The following is a 17,721-nucleotide window of genomic DNA, read 5'->3' as shown; positions in this document are numbered from 1 at the left end:
ATGGATCCTCTGGTACATAGGAACTAAGTGATGGCTAATAAGGTGGGTAGATCTCATGCTAGGCTTTTTCCCACATGTTAATCAATGTCCCAACCATATTTCACGTTTTAACTTTTTATTTTTTTTTAATTGTGGTCATTTTATACTTTATTTTTATTTTAGCCACATCAACCTCCAAGGCTCGTTTTCTTGCCTCAAATCAAGGATGTGGATGTGAGGATGTCAATCCAATGGCAACAAACCCAAATAATGGATGTTAAATTAGGGGAATGATGAAGAGTGTTAAGTATGGAATTTTCGTGGACACCTTACATCAATCCAAGTTTCCCAAGTAGTCTCTCTTTTATAACCCTAAGGCCTCAATTTTCAAAGGAGGTCCCACTAGACTAGAGCCAAAGACTAGATACCCCCCTGGTAAGGTGAGAGAACAAGTTTATAGTCAATATTGGTCAATCATTCAGATTATCCCTTTCTCCATGTTAGAATAACCAAAACATTAAGTAAAAACACATGATTACAAAATGGTTAAAGTACATGTCGAGTGGTGACCCACCTTCCTTCAAGAGGAATGTCAGAGGGTGAAATGGTGGAGAAATGTGGCATATCATCCTATACTAAGCAATGTATAGGGTTGTTGGTTGGCTGACTATCGAAGGTAGGAGAAAAATTTTCTCCTATAGGGTTACCCACTTTTGGTGGGTAACGGTTCCAAACATTATAACCTTTTAGACCATCTTTATATCAAATAATGAAACACTATTTAGCTTTCTTTTCTAGCTCATTCTTGTTATCCTTTGGAACGTGTACATAAGCATCACAATCAAATACCCTGAGATGTGAAGAGAGGTATTTTTACTAGTCCATGCCTCATGTGGAGTCTTGTCATCCAATGTTGATGAGGGTATATTTATAAGTAACATGCAATGTACACTACTTCTGCTCAAAATTATCTTCCTCACTTAGCATCACTAAGCATGCTCCTTGCTCTCTCCATCGGCATCATGTTCAGCCTTTTTGCAACTTCATTCTGCTAAGGTATGTATGGAGTAGTCTTCCATCTTTCTATATTTCACTTCCTATAAAATTATTTAAATTCATTCCTACAAATTTCTACACCACCATTTTTTCTCAACACCTTAATTTTCTTCTCTCTCTAATTTTCCATAAGAGTTGTAAACTCTTTGAATTTTTCATAGACTTTATATTTTTTCATAAGAAAATAAATCCATGTATTCATCACGAAGTCATATATAAATGAGACATAGTACATAGATTTACCCAATGATGGAATCGACACAAGTCCAAGCACATCATTGTGCACCAACTATAATATTCATTTTGCTCTCGTATCACTAAAGGAGAATCTGACTTTATTTTGAATCCCATATAAACAATTTCTATAGGAATCAAAATCTAGAGAGAAATTAGACATACCTTCTAGTATATCATTACCCTATAATACTCAAAGGTCCTTCTCTCCAATATGTCCTAGTCTTTAATGCCACAACATAGTCTTTTCTTCGTAGGTTGTAGGATTTTTTCCTTCTTCAGTTCCACTCTCGGGAATAATGGAATTATTGCACCCATCACTAATGATGCTTCCCAACAAGTAGCAACTTATACAAAGTTCCATTACAAACTTCTCTTAGCAATACAATTGCTCAAACCATCCTACAAGCATTCTTTTATAGAAATCAAATTTTTGGCCAATCTTAGGATGTGTAAAACACCAGGTAGTGCTCTAATCCCTCCATCCATTAGCTTCAAATTTTCTTTTCCTCGTCCTATGATTCTGGTTGTCAAGTCATCTCCTTGGGAAACATCACCACCATCATATCTTTCATACTTACAAAACCACTGCCTGTGAGGAGTCATATGAAAGGATTAACCTGATTCAACTAGCCATGCCTAATGATTTACATGTGTATTTGAAAAATCCAAATACACATCCCCTTATTCATTTAAGGAGTTTTTCGTGTTTGTAGAAGTAGCATCATTATATCCCTTCTATTACTTAGCAGTTTCGGGTCTATAGTCTGTCTTGCAATTCCCTTATTTTCCATGTAGAATTTCCTGCAAATTCTCTACAAATCTACCTCTGAGACTATGTAGAAAATCTGACTATAGATTAACTCGATAATGCAATATACCAAAGCAAAATACTTTAATCTACTTCTACTATCAAACTTGTGGAAGCTTAAAGATTGAGCTGAATCAGAGGTGAACACATATAACCATAAGAAGAATCAATACACATGAAACATAGAAAATACTCAGGGGAAAGCCTCTGCTAAAAACCCCACTATCTGTATTATGATACAAGGTGGAAATATCTCAGAATTACACAAAACCTTAGCTCTCACAGCTAGCCAGCTCTCATTACAATCCTCCTGGATTCTCACAAGCAATCAAAGCTTCTCACAAGCCTTCTCCTCTGCCCTCCAAGCCTCCTATTTCCTTGCACAGTTTCTCCTGGGTGATCCTCCTATTACCAAGTGGAAGACTGATCTCTCACATTGATCCTACACCATGTAAAATTGTGCAATCCTCAAGGAACCTTACCTTGAATGCATGGATGAGTTTCCTTTATACGAAAACACATGCAACCGATAGTAACTTGTCCTTGATATTTAGCTCAACTGGATCTTTCTCTTAATAGACATGCATGAGTTTCTGGAGAGAATCTCCAGTTATCTGGAGTACACTTGTTGAGTGCATGAATGCATCAACTGACTGATAACTCACAATTAGTTCCTCAAACATTTTGGAACTAATTTAACTGGACTTAACTCAGTAAACTGAGCTCACTAATTACAACTCAAATATAACTCAACCTTATCTCCTTAATTAAGGGATAATTGTTGCATGACTGCAGAAAGACTTCTAACTTGAATTTCTCCAACTAATTAATCCATAATGAATTAATTAATTATTTTCGAGCAGATGGTGAGACTAAATTCGAATTTAATTCACAATTTTAATTCAAGGACAAATTAAAATTGGAATATTCTGGATTCTATTTTTATCATTTCTTGTTGCTATTTTCAACACTCCCTCTCAACAAGAAATGAATTCATCTTGATCCCAATTTTGAACCTTTGGAATGTTCTGCATGCAACACTTCTCTCTAGTGTTGTTGCTCCAGCAATCTCCAAAAACAAAAAAAACATCCAACCTGAATCATTATGATGCATCTGTCATCAAAGTCTCTGACTGTTATTGCCTCTGTCAATTGAAAAACTATGTGCTTATGTTGACTCAGCCTTTCTGCACTATTTTCAATCCTTCTCTGCGCTCTTCAGTATCTGACTGCTCTAGCCTCTGTCACTTTGATATTTGACTGCATCAATCTCACGGGTTCCTCCCGCTACTATGTACTTTGGGTTCCAATAGCAAGGTACAATCCATGAGATAAAACCTCTCAATGGACCCTCCCCAATTTCAGCCTTCTTGGTATTATCACTTCTCATCGCCCCACCTCACACCTGGAGGTATGGCTGCATGTGATCCCTCTTCCCACCTCTCTAATTGTGGCTCCTCCACAATTCCCTGAGACTTCTTCTCGCGTTGCATGTTGAGAGGTAATTTACTCTCCCTCTCAACCACCAAGTCTCTAACATTTGCCTTACTTCTTAGGTTTTGCATGCATCTTGAACCTCAAGAGCATACAGGTTCTTAACTCGTGAACCGCTATGTTTCCCCTGTTTCGTGGTGATGTGTCTAAGGAACACCTTTCCTTTACTAAAGACAACATTGTAGCCTTTGTCCTCCAACATTGCGATCGATACCAAGTTCTTCTTCAGTCCAGGCACATACTTCACATCTGTCAAGGTGATAGAAGATCCATGCTCCCTCTTAAAAGCAACTGTGCCCACTCTCGAAACACTAAACCTTTCGACGTCACCCATCTCTATGCGCATCTTGAGGTCTTTCTCCTCCAAGGTATTGAATAAACTTTTATCGTTAGTCATGTGGAATGAGGCTCCACTGTCAAGATACCAACCACAACCCATCATCGATGACACCATGCATGCGATGACAGTAAAGTCCATTTCGAACTGAGAGGCTAATGCCTCACCTTCCGGATACTTCCGAGGATCCCTTCTTAGACTTCTTCGATGGGCAATTAGATGCATAATGACACATCTCGTGACAACTAAAGCATCTCACTTTAGACTTGTCAACCTTCTTCCCTCCATGAGAAGAATTCGATTCAGAATGGGACGCCTTCCCCTTCCCTTTCCTTGCCTTACTTGCTAAGGCCATATTTTCTTCATCATCATCCTTGGATGAAGAACCATCTTGTGTGCTCCTCCTGATCTCCTCCTGCATGAGGTCCGACCACAGTCGTTGCCAATCCGGCAGTTTCTCCCTTCCATTCACAAAGTCCTGGTAGTCATTCCAGCTCTTTGGAAGGCCAAGGAGAGCGAGGCTCAACATATCATCATCGACAGTAGTTATTCCCACACTTCCAAGCTCATCTCTACAGGTGGTGAGCTTGTTCAGATATGTGGAAATAGTATCATCGTTCTCCATCTTGATTTTTCGAAGCTTATCCTTGAGCGCCAATTTCTTATCGTCACTATTATTCTGGTAGAGGTCCTTCAATGTCTTCCACATTGAATATGGAGTATCGTTCCCATGGAGACTCAAGACAATATGGTCTCGAACTCCCTCAAGGATGATCTGTCTTGCCCTCACCACACACTTCTTCCACTCAGCCAACTCTTATGCATTAGTTGAACCTGGCTTTGGCTTTAGGATTTCTTGATCAATGAAATCCTTCAAGCCGATGTCTTCTAATACAGCCTCCATGCGATCTTTCCATGCTATGTAATTCGAGCTTTCTTCCAAGGCATACTTGAGTCTCAAGCCATAGAACGCCATTGGCCAAACTTGAAGTATGATATGAATTCGATTTGCACCTGCAACCCCGAACTTCAAACTTCAAATTCGCTTCTCAGTATATTGTTCACTACTCCAATAAACTAGGCTCTGATACCATGTAGAATTTCTTGCAAATTCTCTACAAATCTACCTCTAAGATCTATGTAGAAAATACAACTGTAGATTCACTCGATAATGCAATATACCAAAGCAAAATACTTTAGTCTACTTCTACTATCAAACTTGCGGAAGCTTAAAGATCGAGTTGAATCAGAGTTGAACACATATAACCATAACAAGAATCAATACACATGAAACACAAAAAATACTCAGGGGAAAGCCTCTGCTAAAACCCCCACTATCTGTATTATCATAGAATGTGGAAATATCTCAGAATTACACAAATTCTTAGCTCTCACAGCTAGCCAGCTCTCAATACAATCCTCCTGGATGCTCACAGGGAATCAAAGATTCTCACAAGCCTTCTCCTCTACCCTCCAAGCCTCCTATTTCCTTGCGCAGTTTCTCCTGGGTGATCCTCCTGCTACCAAGTGGAAGACTGATCTCTCACACTGATCCTACACCCTATAAAACTGTGCAATCCTCAAGGAACCTTACCTTGATTGCATGGATGAGTTTCCTTTATAGGAAAACTCATGCAACTGATAGTAACATGTCCTTGACATTTAGCTCAACTGGGTATTTCTCTTAATAGACATGCATGAGTTTCTGATGAGAGAATCTTCAGTTATCTGGAGTACACTTATTGAGTGCATGCATGCATCAACTAACGGATAACTCACAATTAGTTCCTCAAACAGTTTGGAACTAATTTAACTAGACTTAACTCAGTAAACTGAGCTAACTAATTACAACTCAAATATAACTCAATCTTATCTCCTTAATTAAGGGATAATCTCCTTAATTTAAGGGATAACTGTTGCATGACTGTAGAAAGACTTCTAACTTTCATTTCTCCAACTAATTAATCCATAACGAATTAATTAATTATTTTCAAGCAGTTGGTGAAACTAAATTCGAATTTAATTCACAATTTTAATTCAAGGACAAATTAAAATTGGAATATTCTGGATTCTATTTTTATCATTTCTTATTGCTATTTTCAACATTCCAAATTTCCAACATAACTCTATGAATTTTCCTAGAGATTTCGATCTTCCACTGGATTTAGATCTCCCACTCAAGGACTTATTTTCATTTCTATTCTAGGAGAATCGTCTTACAGACAAGGCATCTATGTTTTGACTTTCTATGTTTTTCCATCTCATCGCGTCTGATAACAAGGATGAGAGTATTTCATCGAAACTTAAAGTAGTTGCATTACTACCCATGGAAAAAACTAAACCTACCCATGAGTCTGGTAAAGAGCACAACACAATGACACACTTATCTGAATTCTGAAATCTTAATATCAACAAATAATAGTTGACTTACCACAATATTGAAGTCAGTGAAATGTTCTATCATCGAATCTCCATCCTTCATTCAAGTTATATAGCTTTCTTCGTAGGAAAAAATTATTCACCAGGGACATAGACTAATACAAATCCTCTAACTTGTTCCAAAATGCCTTCGTTGTAGGTTCTCATGAAACATTGAGTAATACTGAAAATGAGAGACACAATTGTATTGTTCTCTTTGCCTTTCGATTGAAATTGGCCCAATCTTCTGTCGACATCCCTATCGATGCAATACCCAGATCCACAATGATCCATTAATATTTTTCCACCAACAGATCTTCCATTTTGATCTTTCATGGTTCAAAACTCCTCCCATTGAATTTCTTGATCTCTATCATTGAACTGCGTGCCAATTTTTCACCACAAGAATCGATTTGGAAAATATCCCACTACAACAAGGTCTACCACAGGCACAAGAAAAACCCCTTAGCCAAAAAGTGTGCCCTTGATACCTATTGTCACAAAATCTAGCAGGACTTGGAGAGGTAAACCCTACAAGGTATAAACTAGACCATGAAGCAACAATGGGATAGTGGCCCACTGTCACCACATCCAAAACCCCCTGTTCTAGTCCTAGTAGGAGAGAGGTCACTTATAACAGGTATTCTAGGGTTAATGTGTGAAGTGATCTCACTAGGAACTCTTCAAGATAGACATAATTTAGGTTTAAGGCTTCATAAGGAAGCAATTCACTTTCTACGAAGAGACCTAGAAAAGAGGGCATGAGACCTAGGGTTTGATTGATTTGACGAGTGTTAGAGTAACTCAAATTCAAGGCTTAAGATAAAAGGTTTCTTACATTGTATATTGGCTTTTCCAAGGCCCATTAAATCTTTAAGGAAGTCCTTAAGTTGAGGGAATAAAATATAGGGTTTCCCTGTTAGGGCAAACACCTAGGGCGAGAGAATTTATGGACTAAATTAGAGTGGATGCCCACCAAAATGATAAGTTTTGTCACAAACCATATCCTCTTGATGTTTAAGCTCTCCAAATACCAAAGTGCCTCTTCCTCATAATTTCACACTAAGTCTTAGTTCTCTACTCTAGCCTTGAAACGAACAAAATTAAGAGAAGAAGAAAATGGATAAAATTGAGATATGATCACCAATCAAATGGACCAGCCCCTTGTTCCTTGGGAGGATGGAATCCTTAATGCGTTAGATAAGCCATAGAGCTTCTAAGGGGGCCTAAATTTTGATGCCCTAGCAAGAAAAAATCTAACAATTACCTATGCAATGGAAGATGGATTTTTCATGGGAGAGCTACCAAAGAGTTCACCACTAAATACATTCATTTACACATTCTCTATCATTAATTCACGCAATATATCATCTAGATTAGCATGCAATAAATATTCAAACAAATTAGGGCACAATTGCAATTACTAAAATCAACAAAATTCCATACATTAGACATGTAAGAGATAAATTTTCAACATTGAGATACACTTACAAGATAACATGCAAAAAATCCATTCCATTCATCCAAGGAATATCTCCAAATATAGAAAAATCAGCTCCAAATGTCAAAGTGCATCAAGATTACCCCAAATCCTCCACAAGAGAAAAGTGTGTATTACTCAAGATGGCCGAAATTCAAAGTAATGAGATGATAAGAAATCAAATGAAATGATCTCTAATATATATGTGTCCTACTAACTCCTGTTTAGCCCACAAGCCCCTCAAATCATAAAGTAATGTGCAACAAAGACCCTAGATGACAAGCAGACCTACTAACTAATGCAAATCATAATAAATCTCCCATGTGAGGGCCGAAATGTTGACATCATGCTAGCATAGGCCCCTTTAGTGCTAACATTAAGAACTAGGAGTGACATCATGGGTGTAGTAGCTCTCTAAAATCAATGTCTAGGGGGTGGCGACTAGATCTCTATAAAAATCTTCTTATAGCCCCCAGATTGGGTTTGGGACACAAAATTGGGTCTCATGGGTTTCATGGTGATGAAAAAACCTAATTTTGATCCAATGTTGAGGGCACTGAAGATGGTGCCAGTCATCCCACATCTCAAGGCATGAGACAAACCTCCTTTGGTCCCTGGATCAACTGCCAAACCATGTGACATTACTAAGTTGGTTTGGGGCATGCTAGTCCAGGTGCATCATCCCATGAATAATAAAGAAAATGCGGGAACATTGTGGGTGTTAAAGATTCCCATGGTTGTGAATGATGTTCTACAATTGTCTAGAGTCCCATGCTCTCAACGCATCACATGTGGGTTTCAATATGTCCCTCTGGAGATCCTAGACCCAAATTATGTTTCCCATACCTATAAATGGAACCACCTGCCTATTACACATGATATCTAGTGCTGCAACTTTCACCATCAGGTACATTAATCATTATTTCATCTAAGTGAAACAAGCTTGAAAGAAATGGACAAAATAACACTTCATATGAGGCTTCTCTTCCAAAATTGGGGCCTTAGTCACGTAGTGGTGTTACCACCCTAGGTATGAGTGGTTAAGACACTATCTTATTAGGTGTTCCCAACCCCCAAAGGGGAGTGACAAATCCTTGGTCCATCCTTCCATAAATAGGTGCCATGTGAATAATGATGGAATGGAGGGGAAAAAACTTCATGGCCAAGTGCCATGGTCAAAGGGACCTGCTATGATGAAAGTACCTCATCCTGGGTATATAGATGTGAGGAGGGAGTAATAATAGATGCATGAGTTACAATGGCCTTTGTTTTTCCACCCCTCTATATTTCCTAATACTTTTCTTGATTATTTTTTGTATCATTGCTCGTATGTTGAGGAATGAGAGCCTGCTTTGTATGATGTATATCATTTATTACCCCTTTAGGATGGGGCGTAGTTCATCACCCATTAGGGGTTGGGACATGCAAGGGTTCCTTGTATTCAATGAAATAGGGCTACATTGTCCTAGGATCTGAGTGATGGCCATATGATAGAGGTAGAGCTCATGCTTGGATTTTTCCCACATGTTAATTTGTAAGTCCTGACCATGTTAAAAATATGCAACTACGGTCAAAGTCCACTTTGGAAAGCTCATTTTATGGAGATGATGATGGCTTTGAATTCCTCTTTTTGAGAGGACCAAAATCGACCTAAATATCACTCAAATCAGATAAGGGAAAGTGTAATTATGAAGGAAAGACCACATATACACATTTGAACAAGGTCGACCTTAAAGCAAATTGGACACCCTTGGAAGCCTATAAATACAAGTGACCTCAAGCTCGTTTGGACATCACCAAGCATCTTCTTCTTCTCTTCTTCATTGATTGACTCGCACAGATCTGAGGCAAGGACGACAAGAAAGGTTCGCAAAGGTCTGAAATTACAGAGTGTGAGGCTCACATCTGTGTTAGGTTTTTGGGCTACAGTTGTTAGCTTGCCACAGAGAAAATTCGGCCATAGTCGCAAGCATAATAGGCTCAAGGGATCAAGTGGAAACCTTCAATCTCACGCACAACTCCCCCTCCATGCGACCAGGAAGTTTGACTGAATTTTGACCATTGACCGCAGATGGGAAAAGTTGTCTCTAATATATTTTGATGTTGGAAACATATTTCTAAATATTATTGGGTTGTTTTGTTGGATGATATTGTATTGGGCTCATTGTACTCTCAATTGAACATTTTATGGCAATCTAATAGAAGAATATTTTTCAAAGGGTTTTCCCCATAGTGGGGTTTTTCCCTAGTCTTTCACCAAATCTGATGTCTCTTGTTGGTGTGTTGATTGTCTCCTTTGTCATTGCATTTATTGTTCTATCTTAAATTATTGTTGATGAATGGAAAGACTAATTGTATTTGGAAAGATTGTTAATTTAAGTATTGAATTGGGCTAAAGTAATTGATACAACATAGAACAATCTGAAAAATTAACATGGTATCAGAGCTAAGGTGAAGGACAAGCCCAAAAGGAGAAAAGAATTGAAGAAAGTTGAAGGATCTAATCTAGTCAAGTCAAGATGTCTTCCTTCTTTAAGGAAAATGAAAAGTTGGATGACTCATCTAATTTTGTTGCATTGAAAGTCAGGTTGGAGATCATGGCTGATAACAATGATGTTTTGGATTACATTCAAGGAAAAGTACCTAAGCCTCCAGAAAATGCTTTTGTTTCTTCCAAGAATAAGCACAAGAAAGGTTAGTTAAAAGCAAAGCAAATTATAGTTGATGGTTTACAAGTTAATCTACTTGCATATGTTGGAAATTTGAGAAGGTCTGAAGATATGTATGATAAGATAGTTGGCATGTATGAATTCAACAATTTGAATGAAATCGTCTCCTTGAAAGATCAACTCGAAGACACAAAAATGAAAAAGGGAGAGTCTATGTAGTCCTACATTATGAGGATATCTCGCCTTAGAGATCAATTGCAAAGAGTTGGGGAAATTGTGTCTAACAGGGAATTGGTGATCGTAACTCTAAGAGGTCTCCCTCCTGTTTGGGAAACCTTCATCACTACCATAAGCAACAACAATGTCCTCTCGTCATTTGATGAAATTGTTGGAAATCTTACTCAAGAAGAATCAAGGATGATATCAAGAGGAAGCATTCAAAATCATGAAGAAGGAGAACCTGTTGCGTTTGTCACATAAAATAAGAAGAATAAAGGAAAAGAAGGCCCATCAAGAAAGCATCCACCTCGAGATAAAAAAGAAGGAATTATAGAACATCATATCACATTGAATTCTACAATTGTCACAAGAAGGGTCATTATGCTTGAGATTGCCCCGAGAAGAATAATGGTCCATGCTACAACACTAGAAGCAATAACAGGTTTGATGATCAAAGAAGAAGAGATGACCAAAGGAATGATCGTAATGGAAGAGATGAAAGAAGAAGAAGAGATGCTCCAAGTGACCATGAAGAAGATCGTCATCCTCAAAAGAAGTCAAGATACTCCATGTATGAAAGTAATATTGGCAAACAATCTGAATATATTCTTATTTTCGCTCTTACTAGTTCCTCTCCTCCAGATTCATGAGATAGTTGGTTGGTTGATAGTGGGGCCACTCATCATTTCTCTGGTTATAAGGAAGTTCTCTCTAATTTGGTGGAGAGGGAGTCAAATTTGAAAATCATTCTTGGAGACAACTCTACTCATCCTGTTAAAGGTTTTGGATCCGTCAAATTTCATTTAAATTTGGGAGAATCTACTTTTCTCCACAATGTGATGTATGTGTCAGGGTTAAAGAAGAATTTAGTATCAATATCTGCTTTGGAAGACAAAGGGATGAGGGTTGCGTTCATCAAGGGAAAGGTTCTTACTTGGCCTGTTGGATCACCTATGAGAGAAGCATTCACTTTAGGATCAAGATATGAAGGACTCTACAAGGTCACTGGAAGACCACTTCTAGCATTGGTCCATGATACTAATCATATGAGCGAGCTATGGCACCAAAGATTGGCCCATCTACATTATGATGCTCTTCCGAAATTGGATAAATTGGTATCATGGATTCCCAAGGTTCAAGCCCAACATGATGGAGTATGTCCAGGATGTGCTAATGGGAAGAAGACAAGGGGACCATTCCCCTCCAGTGAAAACAAGACAAATGACATCCTCCATCTCATTCATTCTGACTTGGGTGGTCCAATGCCTGTACACTCTCTTGGTGGCCATCTTTATTATATCACCTTCATTGATGACTTTTCAAGAAAGACGTGGATATATTATTTGAAGCACAAGGATGAAGCCTTCTAAATATTCAAGGAGTTCAAAGTTTTGATCAAAAATCAAACATGGAAGAAACTCAAGATATTCAGGTCTGAGAATGGTGGAGAGTACACTTCGAATGAATTCATTGATTTTTGCAAGAAGGAAACTTGTGGCCTATACTCCCGAACAAAATGGAGTAGTTGAAAGGAAGAACAAGTCTATTGTAGAAGTTGCTCATGCCATGCTCCATGATCAAAAGTTGCCAAAGTTCCTTTGGGGAGAAGCAATGAATGTTGCCATATATGTTCAAAACAGGGAGCCTCGTCAAGAATTGGACAACAAGAACCCCAAAGAAGTGTTCACAAGTGTCAAGCCCAATGTTAGCCATCTCCATATCTTTGGCTGCCTCATATACTTTCATGTGCCGAAGGACAAAAGAAACAAGTTGGAAGCACAGGAAGAAAAGTTACATTTGTTGGATATTGTGAAAATTCTAAGGTATTTAGAATATATATTCCTAGTCAAAGGAAGGTTAAAATTAGTAGCGATGTTACAATCAATGAAGATGTCGCCCTTGGAAAAGCAATGGAAATACATCTTGTTAGTTTTTGTAGCATCGAATGTGTTCTAGCCGTGAAATTTTGTGGAGAGGCTAGAATACATGAGATCTCCAAAACCCAGAAATTGCTTCTTGAAATTCCACCTAGAAACGACTTAATTAGATTAATAGTCGTTTTTTAAATATTTCCTAAGTCTAAACTTAAGTTATATGACTAATTAATCAAAATTAATTAAGTCATGGTGAGAATGTTCGAGAAAAGTACATGGATCAATTTCTAGTTAATCCTAGCTATCGATTAAGATTTAATCGTGGTCGTTGAAGTCTCAACAAAGGATTATAAGAAGAAGTCAATGGGGCTTGGAGAAAATACACCAAATCAGTTGAGCGTTCAATTTTGCTAAGAAATTGATTTCCAAAGTAGCAGTTGTGTGTTGTCGGAAGTGATTTAGTGAAGTCGAAGCAATGAGAGGGGTAGATATAGTGAGGTCGGAGGAATTTTTTCTAGTTCCAGCGAGTACATTGCAGAGAGGCAGTAATTGCCACAGTGGGGCAGCGCAGAGCCCTCTAGAGGAGATTTATGTTTTGTTGGGGAGAAGTCGAGACTCAATGCCAAAAGCTTGATAGAGGTTCCAGAGGCCAGGATAATCAGTTTCCCAGACAACAGCTGACGAGATAGTGAGAGATTATGTATTTCCGAGCTAGAGGGACGCAGTGACTACATAGGTTGATGTAGACACTGTGCAGAGGTAGCAAGGGACGACTCAGTTTAGTGTCGGATCACCTATGGAGTGAGGAATTTTCCTCACTAGTTATTTTTCCTAGTTTTACTGTATTTGGATTGCCAGTTTGGGCATCCATAGTTTGTACTCATATTTTCACTACTGCATAATATCAAAACCCTCAACTAATGCACCGGTTTTCCCGAGTTGGGTTTTTTTGGGGACTTAGTCCAAAAATAATGGTGTATTTTGTGTGTGTGCATATATTTCTTCTAGCATTTTTTATTTCTTCCACAGTATTTGTTTTGTGAAGCTTGGAGTGCATTTGGTTCGATATTTTTCGTAGCACACAACAAATAATTTGTTTAATTAAATTGACAAATAGAAGAAATAACATCATTTGCTACAATAGGATTCGGGATTATCCGAATTTTTGCATGGTATCAGAATGTAGATTGTAATCCGGAGAGTTGAGTAACAGAAGGGAAGAGGAATTTCATAGCTCTGTGTAGGCAGTAGTTCGAAACCCTCAAAGGCAGCACAGTTTCTTGGCCAGGAGGGTCAATTTCTTGAGGAAAATTTGATTTCTCCGAGAGAGACAAAGAAATCATATTTCTCCATTTTGAGGATTACTAGAGGTAGAGGGAAAAACCAGTATTTTCCTTGCAAAGAAGATCTCTAGATGGGCATAGCATTTTGCAGCAGTTTCTAGAGAAAAATAGCGTCAGGAGGAAGAAAGAATACACACTGAGGGAAATTTTTCCTCAAGGAACTTCTAGCCTCAAGAAGTTCGATTTCCCTTGCAGATCAGCAGTCATTGTGAGCAGTCTTTCTCACTCCAGAAGGGAGCGTGAATAGCCTGGAAGAAGTTGAGCAGAATGGAAGAGGAGATTTTCGACATCATCAGTGGCGTTCAGTAACAGCAGCTAAGCGACGAACGAGTAGCAGCAACGAGCAGAGGGAAAGAGGGAGATTCCTATTTATTTTCTATTTCTTGAGTTTCACATATCTTGCAGCTTTGCAGAGATGGTTGTATGAGATAGCCAGAATGTAGATCTGGGCAGTAGATCAAATTCCAGTTGTCGGAGACAGGTACCAGAGGAAGTACGAGTTGGATAGTGCAAGTTTCAAAGCGAAGAAAGGTCCCAGTAAGGGACAAGGTTCAAAAGGAGATAGTGGGGTACCAGATCCAGGAGGAGTATGAGACTCCAATGTGCCAGTTGAGCAGGATTCTTAAGGAGGTCCACCTCTTGAGTCAGTACCTTGCTAGTGGGCCCACAATTTTCAGTAGCAGGATGGATCAATGATAGTAGATGCAGTCAGATGCCAGAGTGACAGATGCAGAGTCTAGTTGTAGTTAGATATTGGACATCGTAGCGTAAAGTTGGAAGCAGTGCAGAGTTGGAAACAATGCAGAGTGGCACAGTGCAGAGTCACAAGCATCGCAAATGCCTCAGTGACAGCGCAGATACTAGCAGTAGTCAGAGACTCGAGTGACAAATGCATCATACTGATCACAGTTGATTTAGTATTTATGATGGTTTTCAGTTGCATATGTTGTAGTTGCAGCAGCAATAGATGGAGAGGGAGTTGTAGTGTTGGCAGTAGTCACAAGAGATGATACAGAAACAGGGTGTTGCTACAGGGGGCAACAACACTATAACACATTCCATGCTAAGAGGGAGTGTTAGTTTTTCTAGCATCAAATGTGTTCTAGCCACGAAATTTTGTGGATGCTAGAATACATGAGATCTCCAAAACCCAAAAATCGTTTCTGGAAATTCCACCTAGATACGACTTAATTAGATTATTAGTCATTTTTTAAATATTTCCTAAGTCTAAACTTAGGGAATATGACGAATTATATGACTAATATGGCTAGAATACATGAGATCTCCAAAACCTAGAAATCGTTTCTGGAAATTCCACCTAGATACGACTTAATTATATTATTAGTCGTTTTTTAAATATTTCCTAAGTCTAAACTTAGGGAATATGACTAATTAATCAGAATCAATTAAGTCATGGTGAGAATGTTCTAGAAAAGTACATGGATCGATTTCTAGTTAAGCCTAGCCATCGATTAAGATTTAATTGTGGTCATTGAAGTCTCAATGAAGGATTATAAGAAGAAGTCGATGGGGCTTGGAGAAAATACACCAAATCAGTTGAGCATTCGATTTTGCTGAGAAATTGATTTCCAGAGTAGCAGCCATGTGTTGTCAGAAGTGATTCAGTGAGGCCAAAGCAATGAGAGGGGCAGAGATAGTGAAGTTGGAGGAAGTTTTTCCAGTTCCGGTGAGTACATTGCAGTGAGGCAGTGATTGCTATAATGGGGCAACGCACGGGCAGCACATAGCCCTTTAGAGGATATTTTTGTTTTGTTGGGGAGAAGTCAAGACTCAGCGTTAGAGGACGGAAAGAGGTTCCAGAGGCCAAGAGAATCAGTTTCCCAGACAGCAACTGATGAGACAGTGACAGGTGACACAGTTCTGAGCTAGAGGGACATAGTGACTACATACGATGACGCAGAGACTATGCAGAGTTAGCAAGGGATGGCTCAGTTTCGAGCTGAGGTCGGTTTCAGATCGCCTATGGAGTGAGGAATTTTCCTCACTAGTTATTTTTTCTAGTTTTCCTCTGTTTGGATTTTCAATTTGGGCATCCATAGATTGTACTCAAATTTTCACTATTTCATAATATCAAAACCCTTAGTTGTTGCACTGGTTTTCCCAAGTTGGGTTTTTCCGAGGACTTAGTCCAAAAATAACGGTGTATTTTGTGTCTATGCATCTATTTCTTCCAACGTTTTTATTTCTTTCGCAGTATTTGTTTTGTGAAGGTTGCAGTGTATTTGTTTTGATATTTGTAGTAGCACACAGCAAATAATTTGTTTAAATAAATTAACACATAGAATAAATAACATCAGTTGTTGCAATAGGATTCGGGATTAGCCGAATTTTCACACCTCTGCCTCCTCCTCTTGCGAATAATGATGATATAGATATTTTGGATGGTCCTTTTGTACCCAAATCTAAGACAGACATTGTTGATGATCCCATGGAGCCCCTGGATCCCTTAGATCATCCTTCATGTGATCCTCCCGCTAGGAAGAGGCCACTTTGGCTTCAAGACACATTATAGGATGATGAGAGATGAGTTCTCATTCGATGATCATTTAGAGAAAGGAAGAAGCCATGCAGATACCACAGATATGTTGCAGCCATAAACACTATGATTCAAGTGGAACCTCCCACATTCGAAGAAACCATAAAAGAACAAGTTTGGAAAGATGTTATGGCCTGCAAATATGAATTGATTATGAAGAATGATGTATGGGATGTTGTGCCGAGACCGAAGGGGAAATCTATGGTGACCTCAAAGTGGTTATTCAACATCAAACATGGACTTGATGGTAGCATTAAGAAATACAAGGCAAGGTTCGTGGCTCGAGGTTTATCCCAGAAAGAGGGAGAAGATTATGATGATATATTTACACCTATGGCTCGATATATAACCATTCGTTCGATAGTTTCCCTTGTCGCAAGTCAAGGATGGACCCTTCACCAGATGGACGTGAAGACTGCATTCCTCCAATGCATGCTACAAGAAGAAGTGTACGTTGAGCAACCACAAGGATTTGAAGTAGAGGATCCAAAGACACATGTTTGCATGTTGAATAAGGCATTGTATGGTTCGAAGCAAGCCCCTGGAGCATGGTATGCCTGCATAGACATTTACTTGATGAAGTTGGGATTCAAAATAAGCAATGTCGATCCCAACCTCTACTTCAAGGTAGTCCAAGATATGTTGTTGATTTTTGTTTTATATGTTGACGATCTATTCTTGATAGGTAGTGAGCTTCTGATGATCGAGTGTAAGAGGGATCTAGCCTCTCAATTCGAGATGAAGGACCTTCGACTCATGCACTACTTTCTAGGCCTTGAGGTGTGGAAAAGGCTTGGAGAGATTTTCCTTTCACAAGGAAAATATGTTGTGAAGTCGTTGGAAAGATTTGGAATGATAGAATGCAAGTCCCTGCCTACACCAATGGAAATGAACTTCAAAAATTTATCTGGAGAAGATGCAGTACCCGATTTGGCGAATCCATCTGAGTATAGACAGTGGATTGGGGCCCTTATGTTCCTAGTGAAGACTCGTCCAGACATATGCTATGCAGTGAATACACTGAATCAATTCATGACTGAGCCTCTCCATGCACACTAGATCGTTGCCAAACACATTTTGAGATATTTACATGGGACTATCATACTTGGTCTAAGATATTTTGTCGGAGATGTTCGACTTCATGGATACACCGATGTTAACTGGGCAAGAAACGTTGTCGACAGGAAGAGTACATTTGGATGTTGTTTCAGCCTTGGATCTACCATGATATCATGGATGAGCAGGAAGCA

This window comes from Pinus tabuliformis, chromosome 7, assembly GCF_031772625.1.
Source record: "Pinus tabuliformis cultivar Carrire ecotype Pingquan chromosome 7, CPIR1, whole genome shotgun sequence".
NCBI lineage: Eukaryota > Viridiplantae > Streptophyta > Pinopsida > Pinales > Pinaceae > Pinus > Pinus tabuliformis.
This window is presented reverse-complemented; position numbering follows the sequence as displayed.